Consider the following 26,110-nt stretch of genomic DNA (forward strand, 5'->3'; position numbering starts at 1 on the left):
CAATTTATTTCTTATATATAGCGAAATAAATCCTTTTGCATGTTTTTTTCTTGTCTTATAAGAATACAATCTGTCAAACGTTCTAAAAATAAGTTTTACCTGTATCAATGTCTAAGCACTTAACAAATAACTCATCACAAGAACTGTTTTGTAATAAGCTAACTATATAAGGAAATTTTCAGAGCACATTCCTCGTCCTAGCTTCGGCTGGACATATACTAAAATTGGAACGATACAGAGAAGATTAGCATGGCCCCTGCGCAAGGATGACACGCAAAATCGTGAAGCGTTCCACATTTTTTTTTGGCTGGTAACAATTTGATTCGTGTTCTTTGATTTGAGTGTAATTTTCTAACAAAACCTAGAAAGTATTCGTGACAAACCCAATTATGGAATCATAAAAAAAAACTCTTAATTCACGCTCAAAAATTCATTCAAGTACCTACGATTGGATTTCCTCACCTTTGACGGTTGACGTTCATTGTTTCTGGAAATTGTGTGTGTATGCATACGCAGACCTCAACCCGACATAATAGAGACTCATGGTCGTCGCAGACAGCAAAACACGCAAAGTGACGTTCAATTGCAGAATAATGCCCAAGTGAGACTTATGAGTTGCTGGGGTACGATAAAACACACACACACACACACACAATTCAAACCGGACCAGACCAAACAAACCAACGGTAAAGTGCTTAACTGTCAAGTCAAGTGTGTGTGCGGTTGTGTGTGAGTGTGTATGTTATTGTTCATTGTGGACTAACTGTGTGCTTGACTGCGACTGGGGGATCTATTGTGAATGGCAATGAAGTGCCTTTTTGAATCGAATACTTCTTTTGCCGGCATGCCATAGGTCAAGTTAACCCTTGGGTAAACAGTAAAATCTCGCAAAATTTAATTTAAATTTTTATTGAAACGAACTTTTTTTAGTCGAGTCATAACTGAATGAAAAGAAATTTTAAAACAAGGTAAAAAGTACCCCCTACAATGTTGCGACCTAACACCTCGAACACCTCAGGCGGCAATTGAAATCACACGATAGTGATCAGTGAAATTCAATTAAATATAGGCCTCCGCCGGTAATTGAAATTGATTGGAGTCATGATGATATAGAGCACAGTAGCCCTCCCCAGAATGTGATGTCATTTGACACGAATTTTTGTTCTCTCTCGTCCCCTCCCACAATGTGGTCCTTTTGAAGTGCAAATGCAATTTATGAAATGGCTATCTCGGGGTGCCATTACTCGTGAGGTCTCTTTCTTACTATTGCTGGGCGGTGGCGAAATGGCACCACGGCGTTGTTAATTCAATTATGGAATTTTAAGTGTTGGGCGAATAGGACTGTTTGTGTAAGATTATAACCATTTAGAGTAGGTGTATAATTTTAGAATAAATAAACAATGATAACAAATATTTGATACCAACAAAATTTAGTGTTCTATCCTCTAATTTTTTAATAAAATTAAATTGACCATCTTATTTTTACCTAGAGGTGTGGTAAAGTGGACTTTAATCTATTTTTTACAAAAAAAAATAATTATTTTTAAATACATTTTTGAACATTTTGGTGGTTCAACTGATAAAAAGTTGTAGTAATGGCATAATATACCAAAATAGTGTCTAAACAAGTTGGAAAAAATAAGAAGTATTTTTTCGTAAAACAAAAGTTGCTCAAAATTTCTTCCCAAATACGGAAAAACAAAAAAAAAAAAACATCGGAAAAATTTAGAAGAAGGGAAGAAAATAATGGTGAATAAGAAAATTGTAGTAAAAATCAGTTGATCATTACATAAGTCAAAAGTCAAACACGGATTACATAGACATCGCTCGTGATAAAATAAATTAATAATATAGTCTTTCATTTATTTATTTCTTTGATGAAAAATATTTACTAAAAAATATTATAATCAAATGAGAAATTATTGTTTCAGGGTTACTTAAAAAGTTGCTTCTATCCTTCTATTCCCCAGAATATACCAGTCCCCAGAATAGACAAATCCCCAGAAATTCATTCGCCCGAATGAACCATTTACCAAATGAAGGGTATATTTGCACGAAAGGAATGGAATTCATAGAGATTTACCTTTCTTTTGGCTATATTCGAATCTTTAAATCTACAAATCTTAATTCTTCAGATCTTCAAATCATTAGTTCTCCAGACCATCAAGTTTTATAGAAAAAAGAAGGGTGAATTTAAATACTTACGTAAGAATTTAAAGCCCTCTTTTTTGTAACTTGAAATACAAGGGTGAATTTCATGATTCACGTTAAAAGTGATATCTCTAATCATATAAAAAATCATTATTCTTGTAAAATTCACCCTTCTTTTTGATACCTCAAATCTCGAATTCTTATAGAAATTATATCTTCAAATCTACAAGTCAAGTCAAGGTTGATTTTTAATTAATTTCGTTGTTCTCAAAAAAAATCGCTCAAAAAGATAGGCTTATTTTTTTATTTGATGATTCTCGTAAAAAATACCTTCTTCAAATTTCATTAACACCCAAGGCTCCAAAAAGTAAATTTTTTAACTCGCTGGTAACTTTAACTCGCTGGTTCTCGGGCATAACTCAACCAATCAAGATGATTCTTCTTTCCAGTGATTTGTTAGGATGTCTATATGATTCTAGAACTTTGCAGAACTTAATTTGATCAAATCTGTAATTTTTGCGATCAAAAACATCGTTCCAACTTTTTTTTCGCGTGTAAAAAAAAAATCGCCAAAAATTCCGCGGAGGCAGTCGTTTAAAAAAAAGGTGGAACGATGTTTTCGGCCGCAGAAATTACAGATTTGTTTAAATCAAGTTCTGCAAAACTTTAGGATCATCTAGACATTCTTACAATTCACTGGAAACAAGAATCGTCCCGATTGGTTGAGTAATGCACGAGAACCAGCGAGTTGAAGTTACCGTTCCACCTTTTTTGGGAGGCTTGGGCGTCCGTGTAAGTTGGACATATGTTGGGAGTTCCAGTGTTAAAAAGAAGACTAATCAATATGAATTATATATTTATAGTGAAAATAACCCTTTTTCTAGATATTTTCATATCTTATTAAAATAGTAGTTTATGCAACAATTTCACAGAAAAAAAAATGATGGTAATATTCATCAGGAAATGGTGACAGATGTTGTGGCAAAAAAAATGATAAATTTTACCTTAGAAAATGATGAATTTTCATCAGAAAATGATGAAATTTACCTCAAATAATGATGAAATTTACCTAAAAAAATGATGAAATTTACCGCAAAAATGGTAAATTTTACGGAATAATGTGTATTATTGCATTAAAAAATGTGTAATTTGCGGCTGAGAAAGTGGAAGGATAGGTTTTGAACTGTCATCCATTTCAGAGAACTTAAATAAAACATTTGATTCAAACGAATATTTTTTTCATGACTTTCAGGGTACTTTGTGGGCGGCAATCAGTTAGCGGCCAACTGCTTGATCGCTCTAAGGACCCGGGTTGGTTTTTTAGCAAACATTACTTTAAGGTTAGACGGAACGCCAGTTCTTGGACAACTTTTGTTCAACTTAAATAAATGTCTGAACTAGACAGAACTTGAGAGAGAGCACGTGCGTGTACGAATTGGAAATAAACATCGTTGTTAGGTAGCCCCTTACAGCTGGCTGCGCAAAAATGGTCAGTTTTGGGCGCTAATAACTTCGCGGGAAAAAATCTTAAAAATATGGTGTCTTCGGGAAAGTTGTTCTAAATTTAATGAAGGTTCTACATTTGAGAAATGGTAAGAATCGGATAACTATGGCGCCTTCTACAGGTTAAAAAGTAAACAGTTGCTTTTCTCCATACATTTTGACGATTTTTCCCATACAAACTTTAAGCGATTAGAGGGAGGGGTTCCCGTGGTCAGAATGAGCTCATATTTGGAATTTAGCCTAGGGTCAATCTCTGATTTCAGGGGGTACCACCCTACTGTGTACTTACAAAAAAAATGCTGCAAGCAGTAGCTACCTTCCCAGACGAAGTTTCACCAGTTGAAATCCTTGAGATATTATCCCACATGAAATATTCACCTGCAATAAAAAACGATTTTTTTTACAAAGTGTCATATTCTTAAGAAAACAAAACTTATCTAAAAGTGGAAATGACGTCGACTAATGGTGATTAGATCCGAAAACATTTTTTTTACTTATGGCGGCTGCTTTTTCCACGTTGGCTTTGGCATTTTCCAAGAGGCGTTTGTTCTGAGAAGCTGTAAAGATGAGTTGATAATTATGTTTACTGATATTTAAAATTGTCATTAGGACTCTTAACTGTTGCGGTGTCAATCCAGAAACCGAAAAGTGATGCGTGTTACGCGAGAGGGGCCATCAAAGAATGCTTCTCACCAAGCCAATTTGATAACATTCAAAGAAATAATTAAAAACAATATTTTTGGAAGTTAGTTAGTTGTCTTTATTAACGAGCCTTTCAGCCATAGACGCTGGTTCGGGACGATTCCTGGACGTAAACACCCGGCACCTTCCTCCAGACCGATCCGGAAGAAGCACCAACACAAACTCACCAAAACAAACGACGACGGCGGCACGGAATCTGCGCCGATTCCTGGACGTAAACACCCGGACACACTGGCACTTTCCTCCAAACCGATCCGGAAGAAGCACCAACACAAACTCACCAAAACAAACGACGACGGCGGCACGGAATCGGCGACGATTCCTGGACGTAAACACCCGGCACCTTCCTCTAGACCGATCCGGAAGACGCACCAACACAAACTCACCAAAACAAACGATGACGGCGGCACGGAATCTGCGCCGATTCTTGGACATAAACACCCGGACACACTGGCACCTTCCTCCAGACCGATCCGGAAGAAGCTCCAACACAAACTCACCAAAACAAACGACAACGGCGGCACGGAATCGGCGACGATTCCTGGACGTAAACACCCGGCACCTTCCTCCAGACCGATCCGGAAGACGCACCAACACAAACTCACCAAAACAAACGATGACGGCGGCACGGAATCTGCGCCGATTCTTGGACATAAACACCCGGACACACTGGCACCTTCCTCCAGACCGATCCGGAAGAAGCTCCAACACAAACTCACCAAAACAAACGACGACAGCGGCACGGAATCGGCGACGATTCCTGGACGTAAACACCCGGCACCTTCCTCCAGACCGATCCGGAAGAAGCTCCAACACAAACTCACCAAAACAAACGACGACGGCGGCACGGAATCTGCGCCGATTCCTGGACGTAAACACCCGGACACACTGGCACTTTCCTCCAAACCGATCCGGAAGAAGCACCAACACAAACTCACCAAAACAAACGACGACGGCGGCACGGAATCGGCGACGATTCCTGGACGTAAACACCCGGCACCTTCCTCTAGACCGATCCGGAAGACGCACCAACACAAACTCACCAAAACAAACGATGACGGCGGCACGGAATCTGCGCCGATTCTTGGACATAAACACCCGGACACACTGGCACCTTCCTCCAGACCGATCCGGAAGAAGCTCCAACACAAACTCACCAAAACAAACGACGACGGCGGCACGGAATCTGCGCCGATTCCTGGACGTAAACACCCGGCACCTTCCTCCAGACCGATCCGGAAGACGCACCAACACAAACTCACCAAAACAAACGATGACGGCGGCACGGAATCTGCGCCGATTCCTGGACGTAAACACCCGGACACACTGGCACCTTCCTCCAGACCGATCCGGAAGAAGCTCCAACACAAACTCACCAAAACAAACGACGACGGCGGCACGGAATCTGCGCCGATTCCTGGACGTAAACACCCGGCACCTTCCTCCAGACCGATCCGGAAGAAGCTCCAACACAAACTCACCAAAACAAACGACGACAGCGGCACGGAATCGGCGACGATTCCTGGACGTAAACACCCGGCACCTTCCTCCAGACCGATCCGGAAGAAGCTCCAACACAAACTCACCAAAACAAACGACGACGGCGGCACGGAATCTGCGCCGATTCCTGGACGTAAACACCCGGACACACTGGCACTTTCCTCCAAACCGATCCGGAAGAAGCACCAACACAAACTCACCAAAACAAACGACGACGGCGGCACGGAATCGGCGACGATTCCTGGACGTAAACACCCGGCACCTTCCTCTAGACCGATCCGGAAGACGCACCAACACAAACTCACCAAAACAAACGATGACGGCGGCACGGAATCTGCGCCGATTCTTGGACATAAACACCCGGACACACTGGCACCTTCCTCCAGACCGATCCGGAAGAAGCTCCAACACAAACTCACCAAAACAAACGACGACGGCGGCACGGAATCTGCGCCGATTCCTGGACGTAAACACCCGGCACCTTCCTCCAGACCGATCCGGAAGAAGCTCCAACACAAACTCACCAAAACAAACGACGACGGCGGCACGGAATCTGCGCCGATTCCTGGACGTAAACACCCGGCACCTTCCTCCAGACCGATCCGGAAGAAGCTCCAACACAAACTCACCAAAACAAACGACGACGGCGGCACGGAATCTGCGCCGATTCCTGGACGTAAACACCCGGACACACTGGCACTTTCCTCCAAACCGATCCGGAAGAAGCACCAACACAAACTCACCAAAACTCACAACGACGACGGCACAGAATCTGCAACGATTGTTTGACGCACGAGCGACCAAAACTCCCGGACACGCGACGGTTGAATCACGATCCGACAGGCTTCTGCCAACCACTTTTCAAAACGTTGCGTTTGACAGTTGTCAAAGTCCCTGGGTCAAAAGATGATTGAATATTGTACCTAAATTTGATGAATATTACTCAAGTATACGAGTAACAAAAATAATGTTGAATATTCATCAAAAATTAGGTAATATTACACATTTTTTGTGTAAAACCTGTTTGACAAAAAATAATTTCGTTATTCAACAATTATAGAGGTAAAATTCATCATTATTTTTTTCAACATTCTGTATTCAACCTTCCATTTTTACATTATTTTTTGCTGTGTTGCAAAAAGATTTTTTTTTTCAACACGAGTCGTACAATTATCCAAAGAGGTTCACCGAGTTGGATAGATACGAAGAGTGCTGAAAAAATCAAGTTTTGCAACGAGATCCATACAATTTTTTTTGCAATTCTGAAAAACACCCATTGAGTGAAATTTTAAGTCAAATTTTCTTGTATTTTGTCAATAAATCGTTTAAATCAAAAAAATGTTGAAAAGTGTTACTTTTCGAAACAAGTGCTGAAAAGTTCAACTTTTCAGCACCCACTTCAGTGCTGAAAAGTAGAACTTTTCAGCATTTATTTTGAAAAGTGTTGCTATTCGATTCTTTTATTTTTGGTACAGAAAAGTAGGCTATTTCGTCGTTCAAAAATGACAGGAAAAGTAAGTAGTTTCACGACGGAATTGCAAAATAGTAGTTTATGCAACAAGTTGCAAAAAGAGGATTTTTTCAGCACGAGTCGTACATTTATCCAACGAGGTTCACCGAGTTGGATAAATACGATGAGTGCTGAAAAAATCAAGTTTTGCAACGAGTTCCATACAACATTTTTTGCAATTCCGAAAAACACCCATTGAGTGAAATTTTAAGTCAAATTTTCATGTATTTGTCAATAAATCGTTTAAATCAAAAAAATGTTGAAAAGTGTTACTTTTCGAAACAAATGCTGAAAAGTTCAACTTTTCAGCACCCATTTCAGTGCTGAAAAGTAGATCTTTTCAGCATTTATTTTGAAAAGTGTTGCTATTCGATTCTGTTATTTTTGGTACAGAAAAGTAGGCTATTTCGTTGTTCAAGAATGACAGGAAAAGTAAGTAGTTTCACGACGGAATTGCAAAAAAGGAATTTTCACAATTTGGTATGGGTTATAATGAGGAATAAGATTTTGGGGAATGTTTGAGCCAAACGATAATTTTTGCTCTGGGACAACTGCAAAATTGGCTGTAAATCGGATTTCGAGTAAAATTGTTATGTAATTCAAACGACAGTTCATTTGTATATCAAAAGAAAGGCAGAGTTTTTTTTTTCTATAAACAATGTCTGAAACGTTATTTTAAATGTAAAAATTAGGAATAATAAAAAAAGAGGAAAAATTTATTCCTAATTATATCATCGGCTCATAATTGTTTAGAATTAAAAAAAATGTGAGCAGACTAACGTCATGATTCGAATTCCCGGACGCTTCGAAACCCGGACACTTCATCTTGTTTTATCAATTATTAGGATATAAGTTCACATTATGAATGTCAAAACTGTGTTATTTGATGAATTCCAACATCAACTTTTATTTAAAGTTTGTTTGAACGCTGTAGTTAATGCAAAAACAATAAAATACAATAAAATTATAATTTTACCAAAAATGCGAAACATTTCACTTGAAATATTTCATAGGCGTCCGAAGCACCAGGAAGGCAAAGCAGAAATTTATGGTTTCGATTTTCTTAAATTCTAGCAAATTTTTATATAAACTATCGATTGTTTTGATGTTAACAACTTATTTGAGACCTAAACAATGCCTTTCACTAACATTTCAGTCCAAATTTGTGCGATTCATAAGTAGAATCGAGTGTCCGGAATTCGAAGCAAAAGTGTCCGGATTTCGAATCAGCTTTTATCAGTGTCCGGGATTCGAAACACAACAAGTCATTTTAATTTTAAAATTCTGATGAAAAATTGTTAGAAAAGACATATTTTGCATGCATTTTCTTGAAACTGACTGTTAATACTACATACTGATGATATTTCTATATTTCCAACTTATTACATGATTTTTTGCCAGCTATAACAAATCTGATAAGCTACTAAGTGTCCGGATTTCGAATCATGACGTTAAATGGCTATCAGATCTTAAAGAAATTATTTGTACATTAAACTAAATTAGGTCAAATTCTTTAGATTTAGACATTTCTTGTCCAAGTCTCTTATTTTAAGTTGTTTTCTTCTCGGGAGAAGTTTACGACGCCTCTTTTGGCGGTTGGTTTTCATCAGCACATCGGTTTGAGTTTTGAGTTTTAAAGGGTCGCCTACGCCTTCTCAAAGTGGGATGGGATCAGGTTTCAGTTTTACTATTTCGGTACTCAAAATAGTACCACATTCCGAGACAGTGAACAGTGAAGAGTTTTGTTTACGAAAGATCGTCATTATTGGGAGCGTAAACAACGTAAACATCCACTCGTAACTGTCGAAACAATTGACGATGAGATGCAGAGCAAACTTAATTTGAGTGTTTCAATTAGTGCAATTCACTGAACAAAATCAACTTGACGAATTTTATCTTTGTTTCTCTAATTTTACAGGTAAATTGAGCAGAACCAAATTATCGTCACCTTCCCTCAAAATCCGTAAGTAATGACCACGCCAGAGTGCCAGAAGCTATTATTAAAATTGGGTCCCCCGTCGTAAAAACCGGAGCACATAAAACCGAATGTCAGCCCCTCAAAATGAGGCCTCCAAAAGGGTTTCGAGGCCGACGTCCTTGCTGCTGCGCAGCATGCAAACCGGACTCTTCCTGGCCCATATTATGATGGAAGGAGAATCTCAAAACTCAATTAGGCGAACGCTTCCGAACCCCGAAAATAGACCGTTTTTCGTCTGGCCCAGAAACCCCTCCCGGTCTGCGACCGGTGTGTCCATAATCGTATAAAAACATGTCAATATTAGAAACAATTGAACAGATAATTGGATTTTGCTCGCATCGGTGCCCTTTTGGGAGCAGCAGACCGGAGAAGAGTCTGATCTGGAACTCCCTCCCCTCAGAAAAGTGGTCTTGATGGAAAAACTTTTAGTAATAATCAAGTTGTTTCCCGGTCGCCGAAATGGACCATGTTCTGCCTCTACCTGTCAAGGTTAGAGCGAGTTTGACAACGATGTCACGTCTTTCCCTTGGCAGATCACAGCAACCCACGCACGATTCGACCACAAGTTTCTCTCTAATGGATGATTTCATCCCCGGTTTACGTCACCGATCAGCCGTGTAACGAAGTTCCGAGCAGGGGCGATTCTGTGAACCCGCAGTTTTCAGACCATGACGTAAGCGTACACCCCGGCGTGGTAGATTCTCCGGTGCGCCCTTCCGGAGCGCAGCGTCATCTTTGACGAAGTTGTTGTTTTGTTCAAACGGTACAAAAACGTTCGCTTCAAGGCCTACTCAGAGTCATTGCGCGCCGAGGTCAAGTGGTTCAACTGGGCAAGATATGAAACACTCGACGCAAGAATTTTGTGGATCCTCCTCGTCACTTGAGCAAATGTGTCTGAACGATCTCATTCAAAGTGATCTTGATCGTTGACCTGAATTTGAAAAGCAGCGTTTCACGGGTATGAATAATTTTTCGTTTTTCTTAGAAGAATTTTCGAAACAATAAAAAAGAAAAGAGCAACAAACCCTTTCAGAACTTTATCTACCCTTAACCTGTGTACGCAACAAGCTCCCAACCATAATATACCACTCACGAGGTGCAAACAGCCTATCAGGGACCGGTAATAACGGGCGGAAATCCCTACGCCAATGTACATCACCTAATTGAGTTGAATCCATTACTTGGCCGTCGTAATTCTTCGCACTCCCGGTCAGGACGCGAGGCGCGCAACAGGACAGGCAAAAAATCACAGCAAATCACCACCGTCCACAACACTTCTTTGTTGTGTATCAAAACAACCCAGCTGGGGTTCCCTGTGGGTCGATTGGCCAGATTAAATTAACACAAACCCAGGACTCTGTCTCTCTCTCTCCCGTAGGTAGGGAAAATTGAGGGAAAATGCGCTGAACTCGTGGCTAATAAAAATAATCGATTTTTTGTGCTTGTTTTTGTTTCACTGAACGTGCCAATCAAAAAAGAGACTCAACGTAGAGTTGCCCCCCGAAAATCCAGGACGACACGCCAACGTGTAAACAGTGACTTAATTGATTGATCGATTTAGGCAGGAGAGGATGTGTGCTCGCTCAGTGCAACTTTACACAAACATCCCCCTGGATGCAACTCAATCAGGCGAAAGTGGGTCAAAATGACCAAGGTTGGCATTTTCCTGCCGCCACCAAACCACAACAATGTGTAATTTATGCTGCGGAATACCAAGCTTGGCGGGGTAGGGAGGAATGTTCCTTAATGCAAATTAGTTTAAACCAAACTCCTGTTCAGCCAATACCATCGACGACCATTACGAGGGAGTAATAGTGCTACTTAGTCACTTCGTGACGGACTGTTGTACCGGTGACATCATATCGACGTGAAGTTTATGCTCGCTATTGCCTCATTCCTGCACGAGAGAGCGGGCAGAGTTGTCGTTAATCATTCAGAATTATATTGCCACGGCAGTTAAGCTTTTGCTCGGGCACGTCCAGTTTGAGTCGTTGGCATTGTGCACTAAAAATAACTAAATTCGACGTTATTTGGAAGTGAGAGAGTTTTATTCTTGAAGATACAATGCTTAGTAGGCAGTCAGTCAAATGCAAATAAAATTTTCCAGATGTAGACTTTCCACTCCAAAAACTCTTAAATGTTAAGGAAATATGATTCATGCCCGAGCAGGGGTAAATAACACGGGAATACCAAATTTTGGTATTACTTGGGCAAATAACAGGGACCAAAATGTGCCCTTGGTTGTCCAGTAATAGATGGTAAAATACCATGAAATCATACCAAAGTCTAGTATGTGGAAGGGCACAACAATACCAAACCATGTTATTCCAAGGGTAAAATAATACCTCAAAATAAAACCATTTCAATACCAAGTTGAGGTCTTCTGGATTTTTGAACATTGCTTGAATACCAAAACTTGGTATTGCCATGGTTTAATTTTTAGGTATTCCCGCGCCCTTGGAAAATCAGATTTTGGTATTCCTATGGTCTTCCAAATACATGATTTTGGTATAATTTCATGGTATTTTACCATCTATTACTGGGCAACCAAGAGCACATTTTGGTCGCTGGTATTTGCACAAGAAATACCTAAATTTGGTATTTTCATACCATTTTTAGTGCAACAGTTGCAGTTAGTGAAAAAACGGAAATGATCCATATGCAACAGCCAAATCTACTCACCTGATGATTCCATGTTGTTCTTAGTGATATTCTTCACCACATTGAATGCATTTGTCATAGATGAACGGCCTGTACTTGAAGTTCTTGAAGATTCTGAAAAATAAAGATTGAAAAATAAGTGTTATTAAAATGAAACTGGATTGAAATTCACCAAAATTCTATAATCTGAGCATGAGCATGAGCATGAGAGACCACCCATGGTTGTCCTTCTCCGTTGCTGAACAGGACCGTAATAACCTAACAGCACAACCGATCATACGCTTCAACGATCAAGTGATGTTTCTCTTATTAAAAGCATGCATGAATGCGATGAAAAAATAAAACATCAAGATCATCAAAACTAGAACTGCTGCAGATAGGTAACAGTCGTTGGCCACCAACGGCGCCCGCCATGTCAGTTTGTAGATCTCGAGGGGACGGGACGGGAATGTTAGTTAGCACAGGCTGCTACCAAGGGTGGGTTCTATACGATATCCACACCCCCCGCGTGTGCCGGAAAACTACTTCTACTTGGGATTTTGTTAGTAGGGAAGGGTGATGGTCAGGATTCATCATAGAAGATGATGATGTGACCCAAATAATCGATAAGTTTTGTTTAATGGGGTGATGTATTATTCCCAAGGCAAGCAATCGGATGCTGCTGTTGAGACTATTCCCGTTTATTTGTGGTTTATTTAGGATTAGATGGATTATCTTAGACAGCCGGCTGTGGAAAGATAAAACCACAAAGAATGTATTTAACAAAGCTCTACTTAAAGTGTATAGTTCGAGTGGATCATAGACGATTTCAACTTTTGAATAGTTATAAGAATAGCGACCGATAACTGATGAGTTACGAAGCAACAAGAAGGGCTTGGCAATCGCGTAGGAGAAATACTCGTTATCGTGCTCTCCGGGCTATGCTGAGAGTCTTTTCGAATTTTAAATTTATACCTCGCAAGCATATAGCGCACCTACAAAACACATATTTTCAAGCCGTAGAAATAATACAAGGAAAACTACTATATCATTTATCAAACACGGCGACGAACGCGCAAAACAAAACAGACCCGACGCGTTGCTCGGACTAAACTTTCGAATTAAATTTGTTTATTTATTTATGAACATTAATATAAAAATCGATCACACGACTACCGAAAAACGCTACCCGTTCGTTTTTATATCAGCAGTAGGCTTGCCCTGAAACCAAATATTTCATTAGTAATGTTCATACTCTTTCATTCATTTATTCACTCAGCCAATCACACAAAAAAATAATTAATTTAATTACTGTCTTAGGCACACAAACAGCAACACAAAAGAAATAAAAACCCAACCCATTAAACCAGACGCAGACATATGCTTGAATATCAATTCATTTTAGCTATTCATGCATTTTAGCGCCAAAGAGCAGCAAGATAAAAGAAACGTGAAAAGGTTCATCTTTTAGTTAATCGTAAAAAAAAGTTGGTTGTAAAAATAAAAATTAGACAATCCGGCAACCCTGATCTGTAAAATCACATGCACACACACATACATTCTTTAGCACTCTCTCGCTCTGGGTTCCTATTGGAATTTCCTCACCAGTTTCTGCCGCTGCTCCCGCCGAAAACTCCACCAGTCCCAAGCCACGACCAAAGAATTTGTGACAAAACCTCGGCTCGGCTGCCGCTCTGCTCTCTCAAATGAATGTGGTGCTGCGTGTCTCTTTCGCCCTTTTTCCTTTCGTCCACAACAGTCCCGTAACCGCATTCACATTACAGCTCACTTACACCAACGCAACCCGCGCTACAACATTCGCTGTAACCCGCTGTAACCTCGTGTCATCGCTGAACAACGCACGCATACAGACAACCAAACTCGTTATTTTTTTCTTGTCGACGACACTAATACACAAGCACACACCGAACCGACGCCGCGCAAACCATCAATATGGATTGGAAAAATCTAAGAGAAAAATTGAATTTAACGGGAATCAAACACAAAACCATCAAAAACTCGACCGCAAAACCAATCCCAGCACAAACATGGGCCGAATCACACAAAACTTGGAACAAACACTTCCCAAAACAGCCTAAAACACAAAAAAACCGCACACACGAAGCACAACGATCCGAACTCGGTGACAGCACAAACCGGACTCAATTCACCAAAATTCTATAATCTGTTGATTAACTCGTTTTTCAAAGTATTTGGTTATCCCAACTTAGAGAAATTTCAACGTTTAAAAAAAAATCTTAGTGGGTAGATAAAAAAAAAATTGAAAATCATTTTTAACATTTTTGGGTTTCAAGTCATTTTAGCGCAAAATTAATTATCTCATCAAAATTTATAAAAAAATCCCATAGTTTCAGAGGAATTTGATGAAACCTTTCAATACCAAAATAATACCAAAATGTGGCATCATGACTTAGAAATTTTTCCACAATGTCAAGTCATTTCTTTAGGGGGTATATCAAAAATGTTTAAAATCAAGTTTGAAATTTCCGGTTTTCGATGAAAGCATTCGCTTTGAGACACCATTTTAGCGCAAAATTAATTATTTTGTCAAAATTGGTCAAAATTTTCCCATAGTTTCAGAGGAATTTGATAAAACATTTTAATACCAAAATAATACCAAAATGTGCCATCCTGACTTAGAATTTTTTTCACAATTTCATGTCATTTCTTTAGGGGGTATATCAAAAATGTTTGAAATCAAGTTTGAAATTTCCGGTTTTCAATGAAAGCATTCGCTTTGAGACATCATTTTAGCGCAAAATTAATTATTTTGTCAAAATTGGTCAAAATTTTCCCATAGTTTCAGAGGAATTTGATAAAACACTGTAATACCAAAAGAATACCAATATGTGGTGTTCGACCATTGACAAATTCTGCAATTTTGCAATATCAAAACAATGCTTTAAATTGGTATGATAGCACATTTTGCTCTTGCATAATTCTTAAGACAAATTTTAAAGGGTCCAGGAATACCAAAATTTGGTATTGATACCAGAGAAAGGTATTATTACGCATTTCCCTTGTTATTTACCCATGCTCGGGTGAATCAGTATAAAAACAATTAGTTGTTGTTGATTTCTACTCTCTTTAAAATTCTGGCACTTAAATTTCGAAACTCATTAAAAATCAAAATTTTAGAATTTTATGGAGAGTACACACTCTTTACCGAATTCGGTAATTTAAAAATCGGTAAAGTTTAGATAGGTAAACCATCTGTCAAAATGAACAGAATTTATCCGAAAATTGGTAGTACGATGAACAATAATGAACATCATTATCGAATTTCGGTAAGATTTAACCAAATTCGGTAATTTTATTTACCGGACTGTTGAAAAATCGGTAAAAAAATTAAAATTTTATACACAGTTGGTAAAATTACTTCCAACAATGGGTCCTATGACATAAAATAATGTGTAAATTTACATCTGGCATGCGCAAGGAAAAAAATTTAAAAAATAACATCAAACAATACAGTAAAAAAAAGTACCGTAAAACGGGGTGACTTGAATAGGTTTTAGATTTTTCCTAAAAATGGATAGTACAAATTAAATTTGTACGGAATGATTTGGAATCATACTGACCGAGGTAGAAAAGTGTTCAAAGTACCTCAAGAAGATTTTTTCATAAAATTTTGAAAAGTTTATAAAGTACCTTAGTTACCTATATTTAAGAAACTGTTGATAAATAGCATTATTTTAATCTTCTCAAATTGTCATGATTCTCTCAATGAACATGATTTTGAATCGGGAAACGGAATGCATTTTCGGATTCTTTGGGCAATTTTCCAGCAGGAGAAGGTAAAATAAGTTTGTAAATAATAAATATTATTTGTTTTGAAACATAATTTAAAAAAATCTCAAAATTTACAGGCATTTTCAGTTGAACAAATTTCATATAAAATGTGAAAACTTTTGATCCGTGCATCGAATTCAGCTTAAAAAGCAATATAAATCGATAATTTTATATACAAAACTAGTTTTAACAAATTTCAGGCTATAATCTGACTTTTCAACAATTTTACCTAAAATTTATTTGTATTTTGTTAAAAAGCTTATAAACATAGATAACTAAATATAAACATTGATTTGTTTCTCAAAAACAATATTAGCAACCTTAGTGATGGTACATTTGACGTAAAAATAAAATTTTAACACCTTAAATCTGATTTTTACAAGAAAAACTATTACTATCAAAGTCACCCCGGAATTCAATTCAAGAATTTTTAACGTAACTATTTTTTAAAATACTATTGAAAAAACTTTTTTTCAAAAATAGTGCATGAACTTTGTCTTTGTGTGGTCTAACCCATTACTTGTTTAGATAAAAATAATCCTTATCCAAAAATAAATTGAAATCCTATCAATGTCACTCCAGTTTAAGGTATTAGGCCCGTATAAAAATAATTCTTTTAGTTTTGCAATTTAAAACTGATTTTTCAATACTTGCGATAGGCGACAAAAAGACATCATTTTACTTTATAGTGCCATAAAATATGCAAATTGCAATAAAATTTCGTTTTACTATTTCCGTTCGCCCCTGTCCATTTTGGCGTTGCCAAAACAGATACTATTCCCCTGAAATAACAATATCCGCAGATTTCAACACAACACTCAACAGCTGAATACACTCACTCCAACTTTGTTGGAGGAGTCTGCCCGTCGCGCTGTCGTCACCAGTCAACGATTTTGCACTAACTGCCGCCAGGCAGTCAGTGTTGTGTTCACTAATCAAGCTCCAATGCCGTTCAACCCGCGTTTATCGTGTGGCAGGGTATGGGAATATGTGTTATATTTTTACAAATCTGATGAATGACCTAATTTTGCGCTTTTTCTTGCTTCTCTCTCTCGGAGCACGCAAGCGATACACATACTTTCTCTTTCACACATTTGTGCAGTGTTTTTCATTTTCACTTGTTGCACTACAAAAAAACATATTTTTTCTTGACATATTTTTTCAAACATTTTGTTAAGAAATCCAACTAATTTTTATTTTTGTTTAAATAAAATATATTAATACAATTTTACCAACTTTTTTTTTACTGTTCACAAACTATTCGCACTTGGAATGTCCGGAGAGAAAAAGTCATGAATGCATAAACAATGGTCTCAACATAGCAATTTCCCCACGTTACAACATCTCGGAATAACTGGGTGAGGTGCGTATCCACCTTTGAACTACTTCAAAAAATAATGCTCGCAACCTTAACAATGCGGTCACAATTTCCACACAGTCGCGGGCGACAATTGCAATTCAAGAGTTTCTTCTAATTGAGCACAATTTAGTTATTGTGGCGCTCAATTTTCAACGCTCGGTTGTGCCTCTTAAGGGTGAGAATTAAATCAGAGAGAAAATTATCGTAATTGTCGATTTGACAAGGAGGGGGTCGTAAAAATGAAGCGCGCGAACAGTAAAGAAAAGAGAACGCTTGAGATTTTGTCAACTAAAGTTGATGACGCCCGTAAAAAAGTGATGCTTCCCAATGGTGATCTTGAGAATGTGCGAACGAAAAGATCATCAACGAGAATGCCGCGTCATCAATTGTGAGAGTTTGATTTAAATGACCTTGACCGATGCTTTTTTTGTATTCACTAGCTTTATTGCATTGTTATAAAAATAACAACAAGACGAATGACAAATTTTAGAAAAAAAATATCTATATGAAAAAGACATTCGCTAACAATATTTTGAACTACAGGATATTACAAATTATATTTTAAAGAGATTGAGGAAAGGGTACAAACAAAATAAATCAAACTCCATGTTGAAATTTGCCAAATTTAAAGCAGAATCAGGTGTTGTACAACACCTCTTATTTGTACAACATTTTGAATTAGTTTTGTCGGTTTTTTCTAACGAAAACTGTTGCACAAATTTGGCTTCATTTTCCGCTCCGACAAAGTAAATATTGCAGAAAATGCCACCTTTCCGGGGTAATCGTTCGTGCACCTGTTGTGACTCAAACAAGCCGGTAACCCACCTCGATGACCACCCCATCATGGTCCTCGCAGTTAACAGCGTTCAGGAAATTTGAATTCAACCGCAATATGTGTGGTGCGGTATGCCACCGCATCAAGTAATATGCAAAATGTGTCCACGTCCGTCCGTCCAGACCACTTGCCCTCAGGGAAGTTAATGATGTTTCCGCAGAAGGACACGGGGACAATGTTGCACACCGAACCTGGATGGAATTCCGGCCGGATCGAGGGTTTAACCCTTGACTGGCTGTTGGAAATTATGATTTTGTCATATTTTGAATTTCAAACTTTTTTTTTGCCTTTTTTCAAATGCCGGTTAGATTAATTTTAGATTTAATTTTTGCTGATGTTTTTCTAAAACAAAAAAAAAATTTTAAGGGTTAACCAACCAATAAGCACGACATGGCTTCGAGTGGAATTCGGGTGGGCCTATACCAACCACAGAAAAAAAAAAGTCTAAATAAAACAAATTAGAGAGGGAAAAAGCATATACACATTGTTGTGGAATTTTGTGGGGAAACTTTTTTTTACGATGTTGTCATGTTCGCTGATGATGAGCATGCCGCATAAAAATTGGTTGTGAGGCACGAAAAAAAAGTTTGGGGTACACTTTGGAGAGGAAGTTTATTGGAGATGAAGCGAATGGAACGAGGACGGAACATATTTGTAGAGTAATTAAATTTGACGTGGTGATTAGGAAGAATTTGAGAGGGAGAATTTTTCAACATCATAAACTTAATATAAACGTCATTTTATCAAGTTGTTTGAATATGAAATAATCTGAGAATTTGAAACGTATTTGCCAATATTACAAAGTTCATTGCACTTTTCATAGAGTATAATAGCACCACGTATTGCCACTTGACCTAAATCAACTCACGTCACCATCCTCAATCAACCCTGTGTACGTAGTCTTCTTCACCGCCCGTCACCGTCACCGATCCAATGTGTCCAACCTTTTATCGCGCCTCAATTACGCCCCGCAACATTCAACGTTTAAGCTATCAAAAATTCGACTTTCGCGAAACAACGCCCCGTCGATGGCTCGTCAATTCCCGGCCCGCGGTTTTATCGCGCGGTGAAATGAAAACCTGTTTTATGCTTTCATCGCACCAGGGTGAAAACCCCTCGCCGTTTCCAAAGTAAACATGGCGATGATGCGGGACATGCCCACCTCGGTAGAAATCGTCACTGGACGTCAAAAGTCTGGAGTGAGAGACGAGTCGATACAGTCTTTTTTTTCAAATGGAATCATTTGAACCTTCATGCGTCCATCAGTTTATGCTATGGTCGCTAACCAAACATTTCTTCAGCGGTGCTGTTCAAATATATCACGTAACTGTTGTGTTCAGAAGGGCTGCGAGCAGGTCGACGTCCATAACTCACGCCACGCTAAATACAACCAGGCCAAATTCACAAATCAGTCCCGGAAGGGTCAAATCTGAGACCCCCGAAAACCTCAATCCCACTTGCAGGTAACAAATTTGGCCGGCCGGTTTGATGAAGCCGGTTCCGTTGCACGTTTAACCCGAGCGATAGTTTCGGAACTCGTAAACTGTCCGCCGACTATGGTGTTAGTGTTGGCGCTTTCGACTGCGGGTCCGAATAGTTCAACGGGCGCAGGCAGTGTGGTGAGCCCCCCGACCGCGATGATGGATGCGGCGAGTTCATCTAACCTTATTTGGAGGCTTTCCAAGCTGTTGAGGACGTAAAAGTGGGCAGTTTGCAGTCGAAGAAATTTATTGCTTGAATCATAACATTATGATGGTGGAAAACATAACCTCAAAAATAATATCTTGAAAAAAATAAAACATTAAGTTACTTAAACCGAGCTGGTCATATGTATAATAAAATGGACTTATATGGACGAATATTCAAAAATCAGTACCTTGAGAATACATTTTCTCATCGATAGTTGTTGGTTTTGACGTAGACTTACGTCTTTGTCGAAGGTACTGGGGTGTCATTCCAAAAAACCCGGGCCGAAGGCCCTGGATTACTGCGTCATCCGTCAAACGCTTATATCTTGCTTCCCTCTAATCGAATCGACACGATTTATGTGCCATTCGATTCGAAAATTATTCAGCAATTTTCTATAAAACTTTCATTGTTGGCAAAATAGTTTAACTATTGAAACAATTGAATGTTTTAAAATGTTTTCAAAATGCAGAGATTTTGCAAGCAAAATGAGCGCTTCCCACTCACGGACGGGAATGTCAAGTACCTATTTTGAGGGGAAAATCATCCGAGCAACGCGACCGAGTGTCGGTCGCAAAAAGGAGGGGAAGTAGCGGGCCGAAATCATACATAAGAACGTGCGCCAGAGCCCATTCCATCATTCACGTCTCAGACGTCAGACCGGCAGCAGCAGCAGCAGCAGCAGGAAAGCTCAGCCCAGAGCAGCAGGAGAGAGACCAGAGCAGCAGCAGCAGGAGAGAGGGACCAGAACTGGAAAAGAAGTGCGCATCGCCTTCTCGTCGTCACCGTCAGCCAGTTGCCTCTCGATGGCCGGACCGTTAGGATCTTTCGTGGTTGCTGTGGTTCGGAGGTGCTTCAATCCCCATCCCTCGTCCCACCCGGGACGAGGCATCAACAAGATGAGGCGCGCGCCTGCTGCCTTCCGCCGAAAAGCCTCTCGTGGGTCAAGCCTTGGTTGTTAAACAATCGGGACATCCAACTAGCTCGTCGCATTCGCGGCGAGCGCTTCTGAAAGATTTACGTCTCATCCAATTCTAAAGTGTTGAAAGAGTTGCCCTCGTCCCACCCGGGACGAGGCAGCGAGCTAATTTGAATTTAAATTTCAGGAACAAATTTTGGTCTTCGGGGGCGACAGATTGCACAGCTTTCTGAGGCTGCTCTCGCCCCCAACCCCTATGCCCCCTCTCACCCTCCCCCCATTCGACTCGCTAAAATTCCTTCGTCTCTTTCTTTCCTCTCTTTGCCGTTCGAATGGGTGTTCCTTCCAATATATATAGCTAATTCTTCAAATTAATATATGGAAAACCCACATGTCCACATATCTAAATTTTACGTAAGTCTACGCCATTCCGGTTATGTCTGTGACATAACTACTTTGACTTTTAATTAAGGCATTTCAGAAAAATTAGATACACGGAATGTATTTCCCAATTTTTTTATTTGCTTGAATACCAAAAAAAAAAAATCTTTAATTTTCGAAATTTTGTGATACAGTCGACTCTCTGGCTGTCGATCTTCTCGATATCAATATTGCTCCATGTACCGATGAATTCTTCAGTCCCTTCAAACTGCATACTTCGATTGTCTTTATTCCTCGATATTTTCTCTTGCTTGAAGGATCTCTTCCTCGATGGTCCCTTGGATTCTATTTGCTTTAAACATCTATTCCGGTTGTCAATAATTTCACTTTCTCATGGCTTTTCTTTGAGAAACGAAGCTTTGAAGGGTGTTTGACATTTCTTTGTTTTTGTTTGTTGGACGTTGCCATGATTCTCTCCCATAGCTGATTAGCAAGAAAAAACAAATTTCAATCGAGTCGGTCCCTTGGATATTGACAACCAGAGAGTCGACTGTATGTTGTTTTAGGGTACTAAAAAAGGCATATTTTGAGCCAAATTTCAACTTAAAAAGTCAACAACCAGCAATCTGATTCACAATGTCAAAAACTTAAAATTAAAGAAATTAATAAAATAATTAATAATTGCAAAAAAAAATCGAAAAATTTCACTTTGAAATGCCTATAACTTGTATTTTTAATGGTGAATTTAATTTTGCATCCAACATTTTTTTTTTTAAAAAGATTTTTTTCCAAAGATCATTTAAAAAAATCTGCGATTTAAGATTTTGTACCATTTTAAAATCAAGCGCAAAAGATGTATTTTATGGTAACCTTAAACTACCTAAAAAATAAAAAATATATTTTAAGAATTTATGTTATTGAAACAAAAAGTCAAACAAAATTTAAAAAAAATCCGTGTATTTTTTTTTTCTGAAAAGTCCAATAATTTTACCGAAGAAACCAAATCGATGAGAAAATCCATTCGGGACCATTTATAAACCACGCGAAAACGCGACTGTCCTATAAATTCACAGCAGACAATTGAGAGTAAATGGCATAACATTTGTTTTAGAGGTTTATGATACTTTGAAACATAATGTACTCGAAATTGTGTTGATTTCATTTATCCCTACTAGTATTTAAGAGGCAGTATTTGTAAATATTGCTCGGTTTGTTCTAGAGGTCGTATCGAGGTGCTCCGATTTGGATGAAACTTTCAGCGTTTGTTTGTCTATACATGAGATGAACTCATGCCAAATATGAGCCCTCTACGACAAAGGGAAGTGGGGTAAAACGGGCTTTGAAGTTTGAGGTCCAAAAAACCTAAAAAATCTTAAAATTGCTCGCATTTCCGTAAAACTTCATCAATTCCAACTCTCTTAGATGCATTCGAAAGGTCTTTTGAAGCACTTCAAAATGTGCCATAGACATCCAGGATTGGTTCTACTTTTTCTCTTAGCTTTTGCAAATTACTGTCAAAAATGGATTTTTTTTAAACCTTAATATCTTTTTGCAACAGCCTCCAACACCCATACTCCCATAGATCAAAAGATAGGTAATTATATGGACTATAAGCCTACGGTGTTAACTTTTTGGCCAATCGCAGTTTTTCTCATAGTTTTTCGATTTTTCTAGAACAAACATTTTACAACGTTAGTTTTTGCCCTGTAGGCCGCCATAGCGGCACTTTTTGGTCTCAATTTTGTCATATTCGGAATCCTCGGACAATTTCACGTAAGTTAGAAGTATTGAAGTTGTAATTTTGATTTGAAAAATAATTAAATAAAACATTTTTGAAAAAAGTAATAGATCTTATTTACCCTGTGATCAATACGTCAAATGCTGTATCAAGTAGGCGAAAACCTGTTTTACCCCTAATCCAACAAATTGTTAAAAAACATTTTAATTCATTCTAAATGGCAATTTTTCCAATCAAATTTACTACTCCAATACTTCTAACTTACGTGAAATTGTCCGAGGATTCCGAATATGACAAAATTGAGACCAAAAAGTGCCGCTGTGGCGGCCTACAGGGCAAAAACTAACGTTGTAAAATGTTTGTTCTAGAAAAATCGAAAAACTATGAGAAAAACTGCGATTGGCCAAAAAGTTAACACCGTAGGCTTATAGTCCATGTAATTACCTATCTTTTGACCTATGGGAGTATGGGTGTTGGAGGCTGTTGCAAAAAGATATTAAGGTTTTAAAAAAAATCCATTTTTGACAGTAATTTGCAAAAGCTAAGAGAAAAAGTAGAACCAATCCTGGATGTCTATGGCACATTTTGAAGTGCTTCAAAAGACCTTTCGAATGCATCTAAGAGAGTTGGAATTGATGAAGTTTTACGGAAATGCGAGCAATTTTAAGATTTTTTCGGTTTTTTGGACCTCAAACTTCAAAGCCCGTTTTACCCCACTTCCCTTTGTCGTAGAGGGCTCATATTTGGCATGAGTTCATCTCATGTATAAACAAACAAACGCTGAAAGTTTCATCCAAATCGGAGCACCTCGATAAGACCTGTTACACATTGGTGAAAAACTCGCTCTTAAGTTCATTTTGAATGCAAATTATTTTATTTTTTTGAATTTTTTTTTAAGTATAACTGGAATTAACTACACCCATAATTCAGAGCCGAGAGAATCGTTCCCTCAAAAATTATTGAGGGCTCAGTGCCAAAATCGAAAGACTAATGCTACCAACTCATACCGTCATAACAAACGTGTTCATTCGTTAATTAAAACCATAAATCTCCAACAAGTGTCATAAATCGACATCTGACCACTCCTTAGTCACCAAGCTGTGGTGGCCGAGGCAGTTAAGCCATTGGGTTCGTTTGCCAAAGGTCTCTGGTTCGATTCCCGTAGTCGACGCTTTTGGTTTTTTGTTTGACAGATGAACTTTTTTGCAAATGAACCTCGAGAGAATGATTCTCTGGCCCATCTCGAGCTGTCCGTGAATGGTACCAATATTCTCTCGACTCGAGGCCATTGTTCTCTCGGATTAGTACTGCCCAGTTTTGGGTGTAAGTATTTCTTTAAAAAATCGTTACAGCAAAAATCGCAATAAACTGTTTTTTTTTGTACTTTCACGAGCTTTCGTTCTGTTCAAATTCTGTCATTTTTTCTGCATTCAAAAACAAAAATATATGCATCAAGAGACAGCATTCCTTCCAGACCGGGGCCAAGCCCCCGGCGGAAGATCATTCGAAAGTCGTTCAAAGTGGTGAAAGAGAGTGTTGTTGATGCCGGGTGCGCCGTTACTCGGCGCGTGTATCGATAAAACCTCCAAATTAATGTGTGTACTAACCAACCGGGTAGACGGCGACGACGACGATGACGCGATATAGATAAAACATGGACTAAACGGGTTTCGATTTCATGTTTCCTGGATATGTCTTTCTTTTTTTTTTTTTTTGGAAAAGGAGAGTCTTCCATTTTTGGAGGTGACGAGTTCGGTTGGACGCCCATTGCAAATTTTATATTATGACCTTTTGAGTTTAATCAAATTATTCTTATTTGCCTAAAAACAAAGCAAATACCAAGTACAATGTCCATCACCCCCCAAAAGATTGCGTGTGGGCAGAATATCATTTTGAAAAGAGAGGGCTCAAAATGCACACGAGCGAACAGAACACATCACCAGACAATGGATCTAAAATACCGTTTGAAGAGCTGAACCGAACGTTCGTATGGAAATTTAAATCAATTTGAAGCGCAAACTGCTGACGCGTGTTCAAGCCGCGCGCGACTTGACGTCGTCAGGGACAGGATGAAGATATTGTAGCTCTGAACTCTGCGCCACTGACAATGTATGCGAAAGTTGCAGCAATTGAGTTAGTCCCGCCCGTAATTGGGCAAAACTGTTGTTCGCAATTGATGTTGGTGGGTTTGAGTCGCGACCTCCAGCGCTGATTTATTGAAATGACACCTCGCTGCGAGTGACAATTTTCCAGATATTGATTTTTCGCCTCCTCCTAGCCAAAAAACCCCGGTAGATATCATCTCCAACTTGTTCATAACTCGATTCCCCGGAGAACAATATGTAACTCTGCTTTAGGAGGGGGGTTCGCGTTACCAACAACCGAGAGCAAGTAGCGTCTGCTTCGAGTCCTTTTACGACCAGCGGTGGCGCCAGCGAAATTGAGCCCCCAACCCAGAAACCCAAGTCAACGGCTTCCTTCGAGGACATCGAATTTGGGTCTACCGGCCAGGTTTCATTTATTATCAAGACCGTGGTGGCAGTAAATTTGAGCGCGACGCGACCACACCCGGCAAACACGCAAACTTTTATTTTTAGATTGAGAGATTCTGGTGTGTACGGCGTACAGCGGACAAAGTTTGTCCACAACAACCCCACAACGAGCGAGTTCTAGTTTCAATTCTGGATCGATTGACCAGCTGGTAAGAACGGGTCGTAAACAAATTGAGAAAATGTGCGTTTGTTCCACTTTCTTCTGAGGACCACAGGAAATTTGACCACTTCTTTCGGCGACCATCGGTCTACACATCACGAAAAATTCATCAGGTCCCCCACCAGTTTAGTACCAAATGTGCAGTTTTATTGGAGGGGTTTGTTGCTGCCTCGATAACGATTTACGAGCGTTTCCTCGTAAATATTTCAAAGGGAAAAACTACCTGTGGTTGATAGGGGAACCCTTTTGGAAAAGGGTTGGAGGATTTCGTAGCGTGATGGCTCGAAATACAAATTTCGAGTTCTTATTTTTTAAAGCTATTGAAAAAAATATGTTTGAAGAAGTGTACATAGAACAAAATTCTTCAACACAAAATATTCCGAAGAAACAATTCTGAATTAGAACTACTGCACTATTTTTTATTTGAAAATACGTCAAAATCATTGAAAACAAAAAACAGTTATTTTTAACAAATGATCGTTTTGCTCATTTTGGTCGTTTCGATCATTTTGGTCATTTTGGTCATTTTGATTGTTTCGGTCATTTTGGTCATTTTGGTTATTTTGGTCGTTTAGGTCGTTTGGGTCATTTTGGTCATTTTGCTCGTTTTGGTAATTTTGGTCGTTTCGGTCATTTTGATCATTTTGGCCATTTTTGGTCATTTTGTCATTTTGATCATTTT

General features: G+C 38.9%; 1 protein-coding gene and 1 non-coding gene across 7 annotated transcripts in view; both read left to right on the forward strand.

Annotated features, from left to right (window-relative positions):
• The window catches only part of LOC6037463 (protein 4.1 homolog), an 81,761-nt gene that overhangs the window by 29,366 nt on the left and 26,285 nt on the right, over positions 1 to 26,110 (forward strand). The gene's annotated exons all lie outside the window — the stretch shown is intronic.
• Positions 195 to 301, forward strand: LOC119768213. Its single transcript, XR_005278025.1, has one exon. It is a non-coding gene; the product is annotated as a U6 spliceosomal RNA (small nuclear RNA).

Source organism: Culex quinquefasciatus, chromosome 2, assembly GCF_015732765.1.
Source record: "Culex quinquefasciatus strain JHB chromosome 2, VPISU_Cqui_1.0_pri_paternal, whole genome shotgun sequence".
Classification (NCBI taxonomy): Eukaryota; Metazoa; Arthropoda; class Insecta; order Diptera; family Culicidae; genus Culex; species Culex quinquefasciatus.